The sequence below is a fragment of the Thermobia domestica genome, chromosome 18, assembly GCF_964235325.1.
Source record: "Thermobia domestica chromosome 18, izTheDome1.hap1.1, whole genome shotgun sequence".
NCBI classification, from domain to species: Eukaryota; Metazoa; Arthropoda; class Insecta; order Zygentoma; family Lepismatidae; genus Thermobia; species Thermobia domestica.
In genome coordinates, this window is record NC_137471.1 from 76,321,858 (window position 1) to 76,344,518 (window position 22,661).

The 22,661-nt window shown below is 34.9% G+C and overlaps 1 protein-coding gene across 5 annotated transcripts in view; it reads left to right on the forward strand.

Annotated features, from left to right (window-relative positions):
* Positions 1 to 22,661, forward strand: part of LOC145675856 (uncharacterized) — a 545,559-nt gene that overhangs the window by 498,763 nt on the left and 24,135 nt on the right. The window contains exon 2 of one of the 5 annotated variants that reach the window (XM_081746627.1): positions 4,445 to 4,521. The exons of the other annotated variants lie outside the window; for them this stretch is intronic. The gene's annotated coding sequence lies outside the window, so the exon portion shown is untranslated. The remainder of the gene's footprint in view (positions 1 to 4,444; positions 4,522 to 22,661) is intronic. 5 annotated transcript variants of the gene reach the window in all.

The following is a 22,661-nucleotide window of genomic DNA, read 5'->3' on the forward strand; positions in this document are numbered from 1 at the left end:
CAAATCCGTATATTAGGCATATATTGCGTCACATACACTATAATATTGCGTCAATATTGAATAATATTTACGATCATAGAACATATTTTTAAAGGATGGGGGATAGGTTCACTCTCTCGTTCTCGATCGATTTTAAATCCAATAACGGGAATGATTGAGAAGTTTGAAAAAGTATGCGCAACATACTAATAAAAATTAATATTTTTACGAAACATATCGTGGATAATACGGTATTTTCTAATCGAGGGAGAGAGTGATCCATACCACATTAGGGAGCTAAATTCACTGCATATTCTTGACTGATTTTAATTCCAAGCACTGGGGATTAGGGGGAAAGAATCACAGCAAACATACATAATATTGTATCAAAACCGAATAGATTTTATGAATGTTATCATGGAACTCGAAAAGAAACCACGTGAAGTGGAAGGGGGAACCACTACTTCATTCTTGACTAACTGTAGCTTCTTGTAGAGGAGGGGATGAATAGTAAATCTTTAAAGAAAATATCGACATTACACCAAATTTAAACATCTTTAACAGAAGTTATCTTTCAAAGTACTTTTTAAATTGAGGAGGAGGTAAATTCGTACTTTCATCCTTGGCAGATTTTAACGAAAATCTGTAAAGATATTCACAATACCATAAGGAAACTATACACTAAGTTGTGCCATAATCAAATAATTTTTACGTGGTTTATATTTGAAAATTGTCTTGCATGGATGTGTTCAAACTTACAACACAGGATAGATTTGTGTGTACACACCATTAATTTTGATGGATTATATCCCGAAACAGTACTTACTTCTGTAAGTTGAAGGAAGGCATATTCCAAGTTTCATTAAAATGGGATAAGATTTACGAGAGTTATCGGTGAATAGAGGGACGGACAGATGGACAGACACTCAAATGCCGATCGAGTTGACTGGTAGAAGATATGCTATGCTTGCTTCAGTTATTTTTTTCGAAAACTATTTACGTAAATAATTTAATCCGTGAAACATTATAAGGAAACAAACTTGTTGACCTGATGGGTTATACTGAAGTCTTTTCGAATTAATTATGAGGTGTCCTGGAGTGAAATTAAATAACTTAATTATCAGAATTATCTTTGAAGAAGTTATTTTGAGACATCTGTGTCAATACTTGATTACTAAGAACGGGTATGATTGTAGAGGATACAAGTAAGCATCTTCTATGGAGAAACTGCCTGTGCCATGGATATGAAAACTAACATGTTTAAATATTAATATGAAACGTCGCTAAGTACAATAATAAGTTACAATGATAAGTAAAGATCTTCAGACGATACAAATTGTGAACGACTTATTTGTCTTACCTAGTTTCCATTTAGTGAGTTTCAAAATAATTTCCATTTCTAATGGAAGATTCTAAATAAACGCACTAAAAATTACAATATTTATTTGGTAGGTTAAAATGAAAAAAATAGACTAAAGTGCTGCCAAAATGTCTTGAGCCGTGGCAAAAATGCAAACTAAAGCTCACACCCTCCCACACCCACGCATTGAGCCAATAAGGGTTCAGTTGTTGCTAAGCGAGAGAGCCGTAGCGAAAGGGAGTGGAATTCCTTTTGCCGATAGCAGCGCTAGGAACGGAAGGAAGACTAGGTGCCAAGTCAATGTGGTATATCTATAGGACTTTTCCTAAAGTTTTTGTGGATATTAGGGATAATGCTCAGTAACAAAAATGACACTTAAGCATTAAATAGCTCCCAATGATTTTTAGTCTTAGTCCATTTTTTTTAACCCCACAGAAAAGTAATTTTTAGTGAATTTTGTAAAACATTGTTTTGAGATGTTCATTATTTATGACGTAGTTTTTGGAGCGAAGCTCCGTTTTACTCGTCTTAGGCATTCGTTTATCTAGATACTTCTCCAAGATGTCTGAACCGTTCGGGGATTAAAGATCGCACGCTGAGTGTCGTGAAGGGTCGCTTGTCCCGATCGGACATACCGTTGAGGAATAATCACCGAAAAACTGGATGGATGCCCATAGACTTAACATTGGAAAAGCATTTGGCGCGCAAATTCTCATTATAAATAACGGAAAATAGAATTCTAAGCATGAGAAGTAGGGAGAAGCCCTTTTCGTTTTGTTGTGCGAACAGGGATTTTTCAAAGCGAAGCTTCACTTTATTCAACTTCGGCGTTCGTTTGTCCGGATACTCCTCCGAAATACCGGAACCGTTCTTCACCAAATTTGACATGGTAATTCGAGAGCACAAGCTGAGTGTTCTAAAGAGTCGCATGTCCCGATCGGACATACCATTGAGGAGTAATCACCGAAATACGGGATGCTCATAGACGTAACCTTGGAAAAGCATTTGGTGCGCGAATTCTCATTGTAAACAATGGAAAATAGTATTTTCAGCATTAGAAATAGAGCGAAGCCCTTTTAGTTTTTTTCTGTGAACGCAGTTTTTCAAAGCCGTTATGCTTTTCGCTGATATGCAAAATTCAGATACGAAAACAATTGATGCACTAATCAATAAAGATCGATCGCTTTACTCCAGGTTTACAATAAATGCATACCTAGTTTAGTTTTTATTCAATATCCTGCAATTAATTCTTAATTGCTTAACTTTCTTAACTTGAAATACTACGTGATTTTAGAAAGCAGGAGTTCCTAATTTTTCCGTTAAAGGCGCCACATAAACGTCTTAAACTAACACTGAACCACTCTGCATCTATTTGCTTAAGAGTCTTCATCCCGGCGAAATTAAAATACCGCTAATTTTACAGAAATTATGTGATATCTTCAAATAGATAAAAGATAATCGAAATGTGGAACAAGAGCGCCCTAGACAATATTATTTTACATGAGAAACCGTTATCTGCTTTCGATTTCGAGCCATTTTGAAAATCGGCATTTATTTTCGCGTTTCTAAACAGCTGAAAACGGAAAGCCACTACGTGACTTGTGATAACGGTACCTCACGCAAAATAATATTGTCTAGGGCGCTCTTGTTCCATATTTCAATTATCTTTTTTCTATTTGAAGATATCACATAATTACTGTAAAATTAGCGGTATTTTAATTTCGCCGGGATGAAGACTCTTAAGTAACTGATATTTATTTATTTATTTATTGTATATTGAACACAACAGGTTGACAGTGTTCAGTAGAATACATAAATGACTACATTACATAATATCTGTTCTACATGCTAAACTATGCAGTCAAAGTATTTTTTATATATATATCAAATACATCTATCGTAGGGCACTTTATTTGGACACTATTATATATTATGCACATTCTCCTAATAGACGATGTATTTAATGCATCAATACGCTGGAATGGTTCATGAAATGTTTGTAGCCGCGAGCGCATTTTCCTGTTCGGAACATGAAGGATCATTTCGGAGAATAATATTGGCGAATCTACCTCATTATGTATAAGTTTATGTAGAAAACAGAAGTAATTCTTCTTGTTTCAAGAGAATACATTGAATACCTTGGTAAGAGTTCAAGATATTTTTCGTATCGAGGATAGATCCCCGTGTCTTTGTATATTACATAGTGAACAAATTTTGATTGAATTGGTTCTAATTGGTGTGTGTATTTTTGTGCACTAGGATTCCATATTATGGACGCGTATTACAGTTTGGTACGTACATATGCATCATACAGAATGTTAAGAACGTTAGTGTTCTTGAATTCACTTCCAAGTTCATTACAAATCCGAGATTTCTCGAAGCCTCATTTGCAATTCGATTTAGGTGAATATCAAACGAGAGATTTGATCTTATTGATACGCCAAGATCAGTTATTTGGTCAACTCTTTGCAGTGGTATGTCATTAATATGACAGTCAAATTCCATGTAATTTCTTTTTCTCGTATAAGATATTACACTACACTTCTCAATGTTTAGTGGTAATTTGTTAATTTCACACCACTCATGAAGTGCACTGATGTCATTCTGCAAATCAATACAGTCTCTTTCCGAATGTATGACACGGTAAATTTTTAAATCGTCTGCATATAACAGTTTTTGGAAACAGACATTGGCTACGTATATACGCAATCTAATTACATTTGTAATAATTCAGTTAATTTTACAATGAAACGATAAGCTAGAGCGAAACTTATATGAAAATATCGTATTGTCATCCGGTTTACGTATTTGTACAACCTAGGTAGTATGGAAGTGCATATTTTGACTCTAACAAACAGAAAAATAACCTGATGAAACCACTGTAACAATACACTGTATTATGAAAAATATATTATGATGACAGCCTGTCAAAATTGTCCCAGTGTTTATCGATTAGAAAATATATAGTGCTTCTCCGCTTCTTTACTAGAAATGCTATCATTTGTTTGAAATTGCAGAGTTTAACCGTCACATGCTGTTGCCTGTTATTGTTAGCATCCCAGACTATATTACTTTAATAGGAATGTTTCACTTTCATTTTGATAGGTCACCAATTATATCCAGTTTAAACCTTCGGATGGATAAGGACCAATCACGAAACCTGCTCCACAAGAGCTCCGCGCGTAAGTTTCTATTCACCTACATCAAATTTGAATCTCAAATTTTAAAATACAATTCTGTTTCATGTTTAATTTTTATTTTTCAATTTGACGTGATCAAGGGTGCTCTGTATTGTAACAATGTTGATTATGGAAACCAATTGCAAAGTTGCAGAACCAATTAAGAAGCAGTCCACCAATGTATCAAACACCGTATCATTAATGTTTGATTTATCGAGTGATAAGTGCATTTAAAAGTTTGCTTGGTTAGTCAAACATGGAAGCTCTGGTCGATGTAGTAATGAGAATTCGGTATTTCAATTAATCGAAGACCGCATAAAAAGTAGAGAAGCATATGAGACGCGGACTTACAGCTTAACGTGGGATCCGAACCACATGAGGTCCCGCCGGGATCGAACCCCGTCTCCCACGCCAGAGACGTACGCTGTTCACATAAGCTACGAGGGAGAAGTAGTAATTTTTTATCTCATTTTTTCCAAACTAAATGTATTACACACAGGCAACTAAAACAGATAAAAATATATTGATTTACTGACAACCCATGACGTTACGTGCGATAACAGATAGCAGCATCAACTCTTTGTGACGAAATCCAACATCCAACGGAGAACACCAGATCTTACATACTTGTGAATATTTTAAGAGTCACTGCAGAAAGACAAAAGATACACAATTACACAAGTGAAATCACTGTGCAGAGTTATACCCATTATTAAAATAAATGAACAATTCAAAAGACTACATAGTGCAGATGATCTAATGGGTTTATTTCAGATAGATTCACTGAGTAAGAAATGCATCAACCTAATTAAATTTGCGTGTCTATAAAAGAAGTCAATAAAGATACGAATCATTTAAGTGTATATATATAATATGCAAAAAATACTTTTGATTTCAAAAAAGCGCTCACAATTATGTTTCCTGGGTTTGTAATGTCTCTTAAAAAATCTTCTGGATGGTTTGAGGTACGTGGAAACATCACCGAAAGTTCTGCTTTTTTTTTTTTTTTTTTTTTTTTGGAAGGGGGGAAGATTTAAACCAGTTGTTTTTCTTTTTTAAAAGAGCACGTGGTTTAAACCATACAAAAAATGATTTTTCGTATATAATGAAAGCCATGAAATAAGATGGAAACAGCAGTGTGTGTTTATGTGAATAAGCCGTTAACGAAAAATGGGATCCCATTAAAAATTTCGGTATTAATGAAGTGAAATCTTTTAAATTTTACGTCTGGGTTATGCCGGCTAGGCTAAAGGAGTCGCTGATGAAAAATGGATGAAATGGTTGAGTGAAGAAAGTGGAAGGAAACGGGAGAACCCAGAGAAAACTCACGCACACAGTGTTTGTCCACTACAAAGTTCACTTGGCACGAGCTGGAATTTCAGCAGTAAAAGCACTGTAGGTGCATTTCTGAGCTTAATGTAATAGTTACAATTAGTGTTATCATTGTATTGCGAGCGTTGATAATAATTAGAAATAACGTAAGTAAAAGGCTAATGGTCACCGCAAGAAACAAACCACATCACTAGGAAGTACTTTCGAAGAACATTGTCTCCATCTTCAGCCTAGGCACACTTCGATTATATTAACAATTTCTAGTGACAAGATGATTTTCGCTTCGCATATTTTTAAAATTCTTTTTAAGCATTTTCTACCTATCCATAATTTCTTTCTTATGGTTTAAATCCTTTTCGAAGTGTGCCTAGGCCGAAGATGAAGACGATGTTCTTCGAAAGCACTTCCTAGTGATGTGGTTTGTTTCTTGCGGTGACCATTAGCCTTTTACTTAGCTTATTTATAATTAGTGTTACCCAAGAGGCGAAAAATAAGAATTTTTCGTCTCAATTCTCGGAATGCTTTTCTCGTCTTGATCTGTAAATTTAAGTGCAAACATTTTTGCCCTGATTTTCTTCTTGATTTTATATAGAGTCATTAGAGTCCTTCCGCGTCACAAGAGGTCAACGAAAGGTGTGATATAACAATATTTATTATCCATGTATGTATTGTGTAATGACTTTCGAATTTTTAAACGTTCTTCATTGCTTTCGTACAATCACTTTATCATTAAAAAATGCATTATGTAACACAAACTGAGATCGAAGACCTAAGTGAACTAGTGCTGCCCACAAGACTAGAATTGTTTTGTCTCGCGGATAACACTAGTTATAATGATGCGTCAGTTCGGTTTCTTCAGCATTTTTCGTAATTTTTTTTTACTTCTTATACTTTTTTCTTCTTCTTTAGGCATGTAGAACGTTTAGAATGTGGTAATTGAAGTAAAGTTCTTTGTTATGGTGAAATATTATAAGAAAGCTCGTTTCGTTACAGGGATTTTATGTCAATATTTGGGTGGCACATGTGCATCTAAAGATGGTGAGGCATGTTAAGTTTCTTTAGTCCATTGGCTTCAATACCTTTTAAACAAAATTCATTGAGCCGAAAAGTGTAAAAAGACATGTAGTCAGAGACAAATACTGTGAAGTAACAAATTTTAGTCTTTATGTTAAAGCTCGAGTTACGCATCAGCACCGCAATGAATTCGTATAGAGCGACATGTTTTAAGTACACTCGAGTGCGTTACTTACATTGTTGCATGAACTGACCGCTCCCCAGCTGACAGCTCAGCATTAGCGTCTTTACCCCAGCTGTTGTTACGGGAGACGACAAGGATATTGGATGCTGTTGTGCCGTCATGTTAATGTATCTCTTCAGTTTTCTTCTTTCTTTTAAAGATTTATCGTTGTTGTTCCGTATAAGAGCTTACACGCGTGCTGGCTTTCGTTGGCGTGTTATTTCATACGGAGAGAAAAAATAGGCTGAACGAGGACTATCTCATTTTGAAATTAAAAGCTAGTTGTTTCCTACCAAACCTTCGACTCATCTGGAAATTACTTGGACGCTAGCGACATCTCTTGGTGTCAGATAGGAGACCGCGCAGCTAGCGACAGCTCTTAGCATAACTGTGAACTATTAAAAATTTGCGTGATTGACAGACTGAGGCATCTTGCTTTCATAGTAAGAATTAAGAATAAGTATTTTTCTCCTAGATGTTTATGCAATCCGCAACTCAAATGTTTTGAAGTTTGCATACTAACGTGACTTAACATACTATATAGCGTCTTGTTTTTTGCAATAAGGATTGGAAAGCCTGACATTCACTCCTTTGTTTTCGTTCAGCCAGATTTAATGTCGAGAGAAGAAGGTTATGATTTTTTTTTAATGTGCCATTTTATTATCCGAAGATGGGCAGGGGTCGTAGAGGTAACGCCTTCTCTGGGACCATAAATATTCATTTACTGGTAATATCATTGGGAGATGAGTATCAGGATTTATTTATTTATTGCCTGATTAGTAATGATGTAAATGATGAGGTGAAATGCAATGAACAAAACACAAGGAGATGTGTTAGTTTAAACAACGGTGTTATTTTCTGCTCCGGGGATATTTCAGAGTAGGTGTAAACACTTGGAGCCCTGTTAGATCAGGGTGTCTATCGGTCACGAAAATCGTGAAATCAGAAAACGGTCATGAAAGTCAGGAAAAAGTCATGAAATTTAGCTTTTGGGTCACGATTCATTTGTACAAATATAAGTATAGACTGGAAAATTTTGATGTGTAAAACGTCAGCATTCACCACCAAAAATATCTGTGGTCTGCTTTAGACGCTACCAAATCGCAAGCAAAGCACGCTTCTATCGTATGCATGAAAATTCGGCTTAATTCGCACCCAAATTAGCTCTTAAAGATGTTACTAAATTTTATGATTTGGAAAAGAAAAGGTCACGAAAAAGTCGCCAAATTTCATTTTGGAATTTTAGTAGACACCCTGTTAGTAAAAACAAAGGAGTGCAGTAATGAGATCATGCGCTATAGATGCATGGAGGACAACTATAAATGCGACGATAAGGGTTATGGAAATCTGTGGCCTGTTCACGTTCATGAATTGCAAGAAGGTGATCGACTGGTGAATAAGCGTAACGTGGTAAGACTGGAGTCTGTTCGGGAAGTTCATGGAGAACTGAATGAGCGTCTCTGATACGGGTAGTGAATAGAACGAGAGCAAAGGCGGCAGAGATGTTTGGAGAAGTGTCGGTATATTGGTGCGGCTTGTGTTTACATTATGTTGCAATATACCTTCTAATCTACTACATAAATTCGACATTTCCATTTTTCTAAAAGTCATACATAGCCTACCTGCATTCTGCAAACAAACTGTAGAAGTTGTGTGTGTTATTTTATTCCTTTTTTTATTATTATTATTTGCTTAATTCATAGACGAAACTTGAATAATGCTATTCAAAAATTCATTCTGTTCGGTTAACAAACAATGTTGAATACAAACGCAATTTATGTTTTTTAGCTCACTAATTTATATGGGAAACTATTTTTATGCTTTCTTTGAAATTATAGTGACAATGACGACTCGAGAAGCCTGGGCTCAACACCAATCATAAACTGCTTTGCTTCACGTGTTGGAAGCATTGGAATAATTTGGTACGATTCGTGGAGCTGCCTTCCGAACGGACACGTGAGAAAACGCGAAACAATAGAAGTGCACTAACAACGTTGCCAAACTAAGAAGACATGGCGAACGAGCGAAAAGAAAAAAACAGCACTTAAAGAACTATAGACAAACACTAACAGTTATTCAAATTAAACGATAACAATAATAATACCAAAGATATAAAAGAACAACAAAACGAAACAGCAACGATCCGACAACAATGTACTCTCAGGAGATGTTCTGTGTATAGCACGAGAGTCGACACCGGCAAAATCTCTTGGATGTGGGTTGACGACTGGAACACATCTGCGCGTACTGTTGGATGCTGAAATTGGTAGATCTAGGTTAAGCTTCACGACTTCTTGCGATCACTTATAACTGGACTTGTATGACTTTATTGATTTTTCTGCAGATGTTAATAATCAAATTAAATGTAATAATATATTAAATTCATTTGTAGTACAAATTCATTTTGAGAGAGGTACATTTAGCCAGAGTTGAAAAAAAAAATAAAACCAGGTCATTGAAGTCCCAGTTCATCCCAAAGAAATCATAAAACTACTTCCCCAAATAAATCAGCGGGCTAATAAATTAAATTGGCGTTGGTACTGATAATCCTTAACTATGTAATATTGTCTACAGTTCGCTACTGCCGCTACAACTATTTAACATGCCTTTTCCTTCTGTGCTGTATATCAAATTCTGACAGGTTTCACCAAAAAAGTAGTTAAACCACAAATGTGTTCAGCGATTTGGAATGTCTGCAAAATTTTTGCTAAATATATTACAGTAAAAGACACTCTATTTCATATTTTCAATTTAAAAAAATATGCATAACTTTACTGTGCCATTGTAGCATTCAAATATTTTAGTGTAAACCGTACGCTAGGGATGCTCATCCTCCAAAAGGTTTAGGCACAATCTTCCAATTTCACTGTTCTCCCCTCCCTAAATTTACCATTCTGGTCTGAAATTTACTAATCTTCTGTTTGATTGTATCATTTCCAACACCCAAATAGTCTCATAGGCGTAACCTGCACCGAAAAAAAAAAAAAAAAAAAAACGGCGATGTAATATTAGAATTTCTGGTGGGTATACGCACGATTATTTTCGAAAAATATATAGTATACCCATCTCAGTATGTGCTCGTTCTTTCGTTCGTGTAGCCATCTCAATGTGTGCACGTTCTTCTGTTAATTTATCCATCTCAATATATTCTCGTTCTTTTATTAATTTACCCATCTCAATTTGTACTCGTTCTTTTGTTAATTTACCCATCTCAATACGTGCTCGTTCTTTTGTTTTGTTAATTTGTCCATCTTAATATGTGCTCATTCTTTTGTTTTAATTTCCCCAACTCAATATGTGCTCGTTCTTTTGTTAATTTACCCATTTCAATATGTACTCGTTCTTTTGTTAATTTACCCGTCTCAATATGTACTCGTTCTTTTGTTTTGTTAATTTACCCATCTCATTATGTGCTCATTCTTTTGTTTTGTTAATTTGTCCATCTTAATATGTGCTCATTCTTTTGTTTTGTTAATTTCCCCATCTCAATATGTGCTCGTTCTTTTGTTAATTTACCCATCTCAATATGTACTCGTTCTTTTGTTTTGTTAATTTACCCATCTCATTATGTGCTCATTCTTTTGTTAATTTAAGGTGAGTATACACTAGCCTATAATTGGTGAGTGTACGTCGTATACTTTCGTATATACCCCATTACATCCCTGCCTAAGGGCAGATTTTCATGCAAGCGTCCATTGCGTTCGTTCCTTGCCATTTCTATGTGTAGCCAACAGAAAGTTGTGTTACACAGTCAGCCACATCGCAAGTAAAGACCGCAACCCGCCTGTGAGCACTCCTAGCAAGCGCTACGACTAGGTTCTATTGTGCGTAATGAGAAAACATTTACTAGTTAAAATTAAATAACTAACAAATAAATTGTAAAGATGGTTACGATATTTTTTGCTAATTTTAATTTTTTTTAGTTCCGAGCAAAGATAAAAAATAAATCAAAATTATGAATACTAGAAAAGCAATATTAAGTACACAGTATCAAATTATTACGTTTATTTAACAGTCACTTTCGTAGTACGACGTAGATTGCATTCTATGTTTTTTTGCTGTTGAAAGCGTGATTTTCAAGCAAGTAAAATTTCATATTGCACGGCACATTGCTATTTGCCGTTGCTGTAAGTGACTGTTATAATTTGATGGTGAAGCCTCTCGCACGCCAGTCAGCAAATTGCTACTTTTCGTTACTCGCGGCGAGGACAAAGTGCCATGTAATGTGGCAAAAGCTGAAGCGAACCGATGAAAAAAGTGTCGCGATACGAAGTTGCTCGCCATATTGGAGCTCCTGATTCGTTTCTGTGATATTTGTGGTATATTGTTGCGTAAGAAGTGAGAGGACTTCTGAATGAAAGGGAAATGCAAGAACCAAGCGAACAATTCAAACGATATTAAAACTTGGTCTCTACAGACAGGCCTTTATTTAGTAAAATTAAGAGATAAATTAATCGCTACTCGTAATATACGTAATATTCAAAGAACAGCATGTACTTCCAAAGATACTTGAAGCATGCATGGAAATAACCACGATGAGTGCACGTGGTGACGTAAGTTCAGGGACCATTGCAGTCTCGCCTCTCCGCTGCTGCCAGCCTCTGACACCAGAAATCACTAAATAGGGGGGGGGGGGAAGGAGTTTGCTGAATTCCTTATCATGGTTTTCAATTGGATCTTTCAAACTATATATTCGTTATCATTCTAAAGGACATCTTAATGCACACAAAACCAGCATTCAGCAACTTGTATTCAGCTCTTGCGTATTAAGATATCCTTTAGAATGTTCATTATTAACATAAACGTGAATCTGTTAATGACACTATTTATATTAATAATAACCATGTCGATATTTATGTTTACGAAAGTTACTAAATTAATGTTTTATAGCTATGCTTTGTAAGTTCAGGGAAAGCAATGATGGATTGTTTTTAAGTCATGTACGTTAAGTAAACACTAGAATGATCCGATCGAGAAAAGCCGAGCTGCATTCTTGTAATATTCGTTTTCATCAAATGTGTATTAGTTACAGGAATGACTGTCCCAAAACAGTAAAGCATCTGACCAATTAGTTCCAGAAATGAATATTGAATTAAAATACATTAAGATTAGTAATTACATAAGGAATGCGCAGTAAGGAAGGTTACAAACGTTTTGTATGGATTCGGATTATTTGTTCCTCAACTAATTCTCATGTTAGTATGAACATAATAGCTAAATATATTTTGTCCAACCCGTAGACAAAAAGATTATTTGATTATTGTATATTAAATAAAAATAAAATCTAAACAACGCAAACACCTGCGATCTATTTCTAGTTGAAAGCTATTTCTTCATGAGCATTTGCTCTGACATTAACTTCTAGCGAAAAGAACTTGAAACTCACCTTTCTAAGGAGTTGTAATTTCCTTTTCTTTCGCGCTTCTATGTAAAATAGCGTCTACCCGTGAAATATAAAACTAAATTAATCAAATCCAATCTTGTCCCCATTCTTAATGAACGAAGGGAATGGTATTGTATCGGGTCAGTAATAGATATGAAAATTTTGGTCTTAAATTACACAGAGGGAATATGTATAACTTAACCTGAAGAAATTTTTATCCCTGGAAATAATTTTTGAAAGTAGCTAAATTTGGAGATAAGTATCATGAAAAGATTAAAAAAAAAAAAAAAAAGTTTTCGAGTGGAAACATATGAATCCAGTTGGCAACCATGCTCTCTGCAATGTTTCAATTGAAGGTCGCTGTGTGTACTTTGCTGCGTAAAGTGGAGGCGGGCCAGTTGAGCGCTGTTGTCATATGTAGTACATATGCTTTTCATGTTGCTTTTTATTTCCTATACTATGTACTGCATTGTTATGCACGGGGATAAAAACGAAATCACCAAGAACTAGGGTTGCGTCTGGAAATATTATTTGTGCACTATAAACACCTGTATTCTTTTTAAATCATTTTGCGTAATCGTGTTTTGATTAATTTGTGTAGACTTGATTAATGGTCATTGGGCTGGATTAGGTTTTCCCCCTGTAAACTTTGATGTACTATTCCTAGACTAGATTGAATTATAATGTAAGAAGCAGTTGATTTTAGAACCAGTTAATATAAAAAGTAATCGGCATCATTTGTGTTCATGATCTTTTCACAAGTGTTCATAGTCAGTTTTTGATCTTAAGCAATCTTCCTCAAGGGTGTTTGTTGAATTTTACATATATATTTTCATTTTTCATTACTTAGAAAAGAAAAGTAATGTATAATATAGAAAATCTACTGTCTATAACGGAACCTGATTAATGGAAAACATTTAATATTCCGTGAATTTTTACACGTAACACCGTAACAGATAAACTCGTATCTGTTGAACGTAGAAATGAAAAGTCCCTGAGCAAGAGAAACGATGTTAGCGTTCAAAATACAAGATTAGCTCAATTTTGTATGTTCCTTTGATTACTTCATATAATTGCGGTTTATTTTATTTTATTATTATTTTGTGTGTGTGTGTGTGTTTTTCGTTTACTGTTCTTTAAGAACTGAAGAAAAGTAAGTTACAGTAACTACAATAAAATACTTAACTCAATATTAATCTTTGTGTTCCAATAGTGAAAAGTAATATTTACTCAAAACTTCTCATCAATATTTCAGGCGTAAATCTCGAAAGCCCTTTATCAGGGTGTTTTAAGCTAATTTCTAACGATATCACATTTTATATATAGCACTTCGGTAGCATTCATTAATTTTAAATTGAATCTACCACAGTTCTTCAAATGGTAACAAAACATGCTATGTCAAATGGTAACAAGACATGCTTATATGTATGTAAAGTGTCTATTTCTTGTATATCGTAGCTGACCCCTAAATTGCATCTTAAGAATCAATATGAAATTAAGATTTTATATTTCAGTTAACGATACCCAGCTTCAGGAACCTGTCTAAAATTTGTTGAAATACGTGTCTTCTTACCCAGTCTTCAGCACCAGAAGCTAAATATAAAGTTAATAAATATAAATATAAATTTAATATTGATTTATGAGGTGCACTTTAGGGTCATACGTGATACATATCAAATATATACTATATTACCATAGATTGTCTTGTTACCGTTTGAAGAACTGTGATAGATTAAATTTAAAATTAATGAATGCCACGAAGTGCTTGTGATATCGTTAGAATTTAGCTTAAGATATCCCGATGAAGAGCGTTCGAGATTTACGCCTGAAATATTAATAAGAAGTTTAAGAGTAGATTACTCTTCCTCTGCTGGAGCATATAAGATTAGTGGTACGTTAAGTTCGTAATATGTTCTATACGTTCATATTAGTTATCATACAATACATCAAATGTAGAGTATAAAAAGGCAAATCCTAACGAGATGTAACAGTGTGAATTATAAGTTTTATACTACTTTGTCGTGTAAGAATAATCTTGATTTTTTAAAAATTTATTTATGCACTCACACGGTTTCAATATTCTCTGACATTTTCTTCGATGATGTCTAAAAATCACTAAGCTGGATACGATGTTATATTAATTCACAACACACCGTGCACCACAGATGAGCGCTCTACCACAAGAGGATCTTGAAAATTTAATATTTTAAATGTTCTCTTTGCTATTAAGAGAATGATTATAGGCTTCCTTTGAGCTCAACATTTACACTAGATGAAATAGAAATTACGGTACTTAGCAGCGTAGCGGTAATTAGCGTAGTTTAGAATAGACAAAAAGATGCACAGACGTGTATAGCCTCCCCCTCTGTGAAATACTGGATCCACACATGTCTACTATAAAATATGTAGTGTTACTTGTCCAGCTGACTCTTTAATCGCATGTGGGCCGCAGTGGCTCACTGGTGGAGCGTTTACCTTTGGTGCATGGGGTCCTTGCTTCGATTTCAGCTCGCACCAAGTGAGTTTCGTGGTAGACAAGCCCGTGCGCGTGAGTTTGCTCGGGGTTCTCGTGTTTCCTCCCACTTTCTTCATTCCACCCTTTCACTCATTTCTCATCACCGTCTCCTTTAGCTTAGCCGGTATAACCCTGGGACGTAAGATTTCATTTCATTTTCTTCAATCACACGTACAAATCATTTTATAAATCTCGGAATAATCTAATTATGACATAATAATATCTTAAAATGTGTCAAATTAGTTTAAATTGGTTGCTTAATAGGGCCACATATACCTGGGACCATCCGGTATTATTGTTTAGTAAGTTGCTCACATGTAAAGAATGACATTTTCTGTATTACCAAGAACGCCCAATTGCATAGATGAATAAGTAAAATCATCTTTGTGTGGTACCATACATATTTACGGTCTAGAGTTTTGAATTAAAATAGGATGCCTTTATTTAAAACAAAAACAAAATGGCAGATGACAACAAGGCCTCCAACCAGAAGGTTATATATTGAGTTATAAAAGGATCTTTCTATAGATGTGTGTTTAAAACATGCCATAAATTCTGTTAAGGAGGAACTTTCGGAAAGTGGGGAGGGCAAAAGATGAGGCTGTAAATTCATAAGTTAGGTGATGAAGAACACCGCGTGTGCCAGTGTTTTCATCAAGTCACTAATTGGTTAGAGTTCAGCATTTACGTCTGTCTCCTGCTTGTTAGGGACTTAGATGTTATTCCAGATTTTTTTTTTTTTTTTTTTTTTTGTGTACAAGAACATAAAAGGAGTTGGTTACATAAGAGCAGGGTTCAAAATTCACTAAAATATTACCAGTTCGAAAGGAAGATGAAATTGTTTTTAATGTAATGAATAATAATAATAATTTTTACACTTGCTTTTCACATTGTCAGTAGGTAGATATTTTATTGCGAGGGCAGTTCATGATGTGAACAATAACAGCAAGTTTGAAGCTTATCTTTGCTGGGGAACAATAGTTTTGTTTGTATTATTTCGGCTTGAAGTTTAAGTAGCATTGTAATGAATCTATTAAGTAAATCTGCAAATCACAAACTGTTTTCAAAGTAATATATGTATATAAAACCTTATTTAATCGACAGTTATTCTTATTGACTAGAGCACTCTTGAATTGTGAACTCTGATCGAAATACAATCTAATATAGTACATGGCAGTCGCTGACGTAAGGACATGTTCAAAGTCTGTCACTGAAACTGAGGAGAACATGAGTTAAGCGCGTGAAATGCTATGTGTTAGTCGCTGATTGTAGTATTACATTGTTGTAACTGGATACAGTATTTCGACTGGTTGTTCATCTGTTACAAATGTTCTTATTAAGCTTGAAATTGAGAGGAAAAATGTTACATTAAGTGTATTCTAAACTATTCCAGACTTATATATTCCACATAATTTTCACGGAGATATCTGTAATTAAATATATCCAATAAGACTTACGTTTCACACGCATTGACTGAGTTTATTATTAGAGTTCCACTAATTTGGGGAATTGTACAATTATTGTACGTAGTATAATTTTAATTGTTACATCTTTATAATTTTAAATTTCAAAAGGAAACAAATATTGTTACAATTTACGGTTTTAATCAAATTTAAAATATAAACGTTTTCTTAATTATTGCTATTTTCTTTATCTTTATTATTAGACTTTCAAACTGTGTTATGCGTAAGTGTCGGAAGTCATACTGTAGAACATACATGTCCGTCTTTCTATTTGTTGACAGGTATTAGAGCAAAAATGTAAGATATATCGAGAAGCGTTTTTTTTTTTCTTTTTGCAGTCGATTCAGCATCCCAAGAATAGGTTTCAATCTCCTCTGTTAAGCCTCTTTTCAAACCGGAAGTGGTAGAAATAAAGTTTCTGGGTACTACGTTTATCACCATAGAACACAATCAGTAACAGCTAGCTGTTTTTAGTTTTTTTAAAAAAATTCGTTTCAGTATTTCGAAAGAACATGTCAATACCACCAGTAATACTTTACCAGAACCGAAAATGGTTGAAATTTACTAGTACTTTCGGTTTCAATACTGGTTTACGTAAAGCAAACACAAAAAAAAAAAAAAAAAAAAAACGGAGGTTTTTGTTTCAGTCGATTCAGCGTCCCAAGAATAGTTCCTATCTCTTCCGCTTCCAGTCTCAACGATGGTTGTCATATGTCAAAAGCGGTAATAAATAAAAACTTTTTTTTTTTGAATCGATTCATCGTCTCAAGAGAACATACCACAAGCATTCGCAAAATCTACCAAAACTGAAAGTAGTTGAAATTTCTAGTATTTTCTGTTTTAATATTTATTTTCATAGAGCAAAAAACAGAAAGAAATTGCAAGTAATGGCTTTTAAATATGGATTCAGCGTTCAAAAATGAAATGAAATGAAATCTTTCAGTTTTACGTCCCACGTTATGCCGGTTAGGCTAAAGAAGACGGTGATGATGAGAAATGAATCAAATGGTGGAATGAAGATAGTGGGAGGAAACGAGAGAAACCCGAGAACCCACGAGCACGGTGTTTGTCCACCATAAAGTCCACACGGCGCGAGCTGGGATCGAACCAGGGACCCCAGGCACCGGAGGTGAAGTAAACGCTCTACCAGTAATACCTCGTCCTCCACCCCATGATTCAGCGTTCGAGGAGCAGGTTTTATCTTTGATCTTAATCCTCTATTCAAGCAGTTACAGATGTACTACTTCAAGCTTCAGTGTTGAATTGTCATAGTTTGTAAGACGAAATTCGCCTATTATTATTATTATTATTATTATTATTATTATTATTATTATTATTATTATTATTAGTAGTAGTAGTAGTAGTAGTAGTAGTAGTAGTAGTAGAAGTGGTAGTAGTGGTAGTAGTAGTAGTAGTAGTAGTAGTAGTAGTAGTAGTAGTAGTAGTAGTAGTAAAGATGTGAGAGTTCAGTGCTGCAGCTGAAATCGCAGAGTCAAACCAACGACCATAAGGGAAGGAGGGCATGAAGTATGCAGGGTTCACAAAGGGAAGGTTTTAGATAAAGAAATCAGTTGATAAGCGTAGCGGAAGAACCTCAGAGAAACTTTAAAACAGTTTGAGTTTCATGTTCAGGTGCATAAATTTGCAAGCTTCCAGCTTTCAAGTTACCAAATGAACTTGCTGAATACTGTAATTACCCCTGAATACAAAGCATAAGCTTACGATTGAGTCTTTCAGACAACCGAACAACTGCAGAGGGTTGCAGTGGAAGTAGTTCCTTACTGAGTAGACAAACTTTATGTAATTTAAGTGAGGATTCATAATGTTTATTGGAGAATACGTAAACATGTGTGGACTTTGATTTTTCTGATAGCCTTGTGCACTACTGATAATGTTGTAAACCACTTGCAATAGTCACAGAACAAAGCGCAGTTTATCGTGATTTTTGTTATATATGCGAAAATTACAGAGGATATCTTGTGGTAGAATCGAAGTGCTTCAGAATAATTTTATTTTCGCGGAATACTTATCATTTCTTGTGATAGTATAGGTCGTTCTTATTCATCTGTAATATAGAATAAACAATGAAGAGAATGAAATAATAATAATAAGAATATAAATATAATAAATGAAGTTATGTTTGAAAATGATAACTCCTTAAATTAGTTCTATTTTCGAAGATTGTTTGATAGTCACATCAGTGAAAACGAATTTTATCGCTACAGGCTGAGAGAGGAAAGCTCACCTAATGTACTAATTCTTTTATTTTCAGAAGATGTACGAAGCTTTCTTTTCTTAGCTTACAATGATAAATTTAAATATCAGAAACCTCCATTGGAGGTCAACAAACTAGAAACCGTGTGCACTATACACGCTAATCACTAATGCAAACAAATTAAATGGGAGCATAGAAGAACAGTTCTATTACATTAGTAGAAACACTTATTAAACAAGCTTTCCTTTTGCTGTGTGGATAGCGTCCCAGGTCCGTTCCGTGCGAGAATATTCGAATAATTTTAATAGCCCTAATGAATACAGTTTTAGTTTGGGAGCCATTTGGAAGGTCTTTGCATAGACCAAAAAGAGATGAGAGCATAGAGGTCCGTCTCATGAGTAGGGGCAAGATGGGGTGGTGCTTGCGCCATGATAGGAAACAATTAGGGCCATCAGGAAAAGTAAAAAGTTTACTGTTTCTAATATTTCTATATTTATTTCTAAAATATTTAGTGATGATGAGCAACCATATTATAAGACGTTTTTACGACAGTATCTAATTAATGTCGCGAAGTGCACTTATTATTGCTATAAAAAGTCAAAGTTGGCGCTTATTAATTTATCGATGGCGGATCTAGAATTCTCACCCACATCATTATCTACACCTAACTTTTTATTATTCTCACCTACGTCTAACTTTCATCCCAAGCATCATAAATCAGTGGAGCGACCCTGGGAGCATGATAAAAGTAACTCTAAGGGAGGTGGTGGTTAATTCTGATCCTAACTGGCTCAGCTGAAACAAGCTGTGATCCGAGAGCAGGCTTTTGTTTCTTGGGTGATGAACATTTATTTGATATAAAACTAGTAGCCTTCGGCTAGCTCGAGACTTCACCCCTAGATATTTTCATTTGCTCGGCCTACAGCCTGGCAAGAACCTCGAAGTCATTTTTATATATTGAGAGAAAAAAAAGTAGAAATTGCTCTCCGCTCGTTAAAATCAGAATTTTTAGAAATGCTGTGGGATATGCTCATTTGTTTGAATGAGTTTATATACCAGGTTTAGTATTCCTAACATGCCTCTAATCTTAAGGGATTTCGAGATATGGCTATCTTGTAATAATTGCAAACCTCATCCTTTTACCTACCTGACTTTTTTCTTCCTTTCTAAGGGAAACCTCAAATAATATTTAATAGCATATCTTTAATTACTTTAAATTAAGAGCCTAAGTACCAGTATCTGTAAGGTCCTTAAGGGATTGCAAAATATGGACGTCTGATTATGACTCCCATGCTTTTTTCGTCCATTCTAGGGACTATATATATATATATATATATATATATATATATATATATATATATATATATATATATATATATATATATATATATAAAAAACCGCAGAAACACATCTTTAATTATTTTAAATGACAAGTAGTACTAAATTTCATGTCTCCAGCTTAAGAGAATTTCGAGATATGGTCATAACAACCATAACCCCACCCTTTTTTCTTCCCTTCTAGAGAAAATATAAAAACGGTGAAACACGTGTCTAATTATTGTAAATGGAAAAAGTCCATATACAATATTTCATGGCTCTACTCTTCAGAGATTCAGAGACATAGACATTGTACTATAATAATTACCACCCTTATTTCCTATCTCGTATATATATATATATATATATATATATATATATATATATATATATATATATATATATATATATATATATATATATATATATATAAAAGTTTCTTACGTCACAAATCCTGTGCAGTCAAAATTTCAAGTTTCTAGGGGTTTAGCCTTTGTATTGATCAGTTAGTCACTCCTCAGGACTTCTTTTATATAGAGAGAGATAAAGGAAGCTAGTGGATTTTCGGCTAAATACATAAATAAATAATACCATATATATATATATATATATTTTGGGGGGGGGGGAAACGTAGTTCACACTTTCGCTGCAGTAACTAAGTATTGGGCACAAGTACTACAAAACAATAAAGATTAAACTGCGGGAAACTTCATATTGCTGTAGGTTGTTGAACTTAGGACATTAAGTGTATTGTTTTGCATCGTACGAATAGAAGATAAACTAACCTGGATCAAAGCCCATTGACGCAGAATCTTCTTCCAATCGTTGCTGTGTATAATCCACGAGTGTAGCAGTTCATTGACTCCGAAGTGGTTAAGCTGCTAGACAAAACACTGCGTAGACAACACCTCTGTGACTCTTGTGTCGCCTGTTCCAGTGACCTCCGACGAAAACAGAGACTTTGCACTTTTCATTGCAAAATAACAATTGTGTCAGCTAGTCTTCGTTTCCTTGCTTAAGTTACTTTGAAAAGAATGCATTGTATTAATTATTTTTTTTTCTTTTTTTTTTCGGTTATTAAATGCGGGACTGAATTACTAATGAAACTTGCCCTTCTTTACTTTGATTATTCTGCAAGTATCGCGGAAATTATTTCATTGATGTATACCTATTTCCAGTTTTTATTACTTTATACGGTTTACCCAACATTGTTAGGGTCGTCAAGTCTAGGAGGCTTAGGTGGGCAGGTCATGTAGCTAGAATGGAAGAAAGTAGAAACGCTTTCAAAGTCTTGACTGGAAGACCCATAGGAAAACGACCATTAGGAAGACCTAGGCGCAGATGGGAGGATAATATTAAGATGGATCTCGCAGAGATAGGAATACAAAGTAGAAACTGGATGCAATTAGCTAAGGATAGAAGTCAGTGGAGAGCTTTTGTGAACGCGGCACTGAACCTGCGGGTTCCATAGGCCATAGAGTTAGTTAGTTAGTTATACCTATTTCCAGTTTTTATTACTTTCCACCACATGGTACGAATATTAAACGCATAATTATACGATACTATTATCTTTCGCGATATCTTGAATTTTAAAAGGACAGAAAAACAAAATCCCCAATTGCCATACTCTTAAAAATGAAATTGCTAAATGGTCTCCTTTGGCATTTTTTATTTTAAAATATAGTCAATAAATAAGTGTTTCGTTTTTAACAGTCTAATCTAATGAAAAAAAAAAACATGAAATCTTTTAATTTCACGTCCCACATATGCCTTGTAGGCTAAAAAATACGGATGCTTAATAGAAGTTAATGAATTGGTGGAATGATAATGTGAAAGGAAACTGCCGTGCTGTGGAGGAAAGCGAGCGGGGCTACGGCCCCGGACGCCGAAGTGAGAGGGTGCAAAACTTGGGAGGAAAAAAGAAAAGGAAAGAAAAAGTTACTTGAACTATTTTAGATCAGTAGTATGTACTAGTATGTACTTAAATCCTCTTCGTGCTTTAGAAAGGGGTCTTATAATGTTGCTCATGTTAAGAAAATGCATATGCACATATATAAAATGAAAGGAAAAAGTAATAAAAAGTGCTCAAATCAAGGAAAAGCAGGGTTTAATTTTGTAAATTTTCTTACGATTCGCGCCAACTGTGGTGGCGCTTTGCTGCTAGTCTGTCGACCACACACATATGTATGGAGGCACCGTTGTATATTCTCGCCCCGGGCTCTAATTTTCCACGGTACGGCACGGCACTGGAAGGAACCTGGAGAATCTCGAGACTAGGGGTTTTCCCCGAGGAAGCCACAGTGAAGTATAGCACAGTCTCACGGTCTGGGATCAAACCAGGGACACTCCGCACCTGAAATGAGCAATCTACAGTGCCTTCTAGTCTAACGTAATGTTTACATATTATACAAATTAACACAGTATATAATGTATTGTTCAGAAATGCGTTTTGGATGCCTCTATGTAGACGTACGGGCAGAGCATTCGTCTTTGGTGATCCCAAGTCAAATCAGATTTTTAAGGTGATTACTATTCTTCCAACATTCATCCAACCAATGGTACTACATCATTCATTTCGAAATACGTATAATCTGTCTCCTTTATTCGAAAGAGTATAACTGTAGGGACGCTACAGAAAAGATTTCATTTGTAATGCCTACGTAAGTGCAGGAGTGAAATGG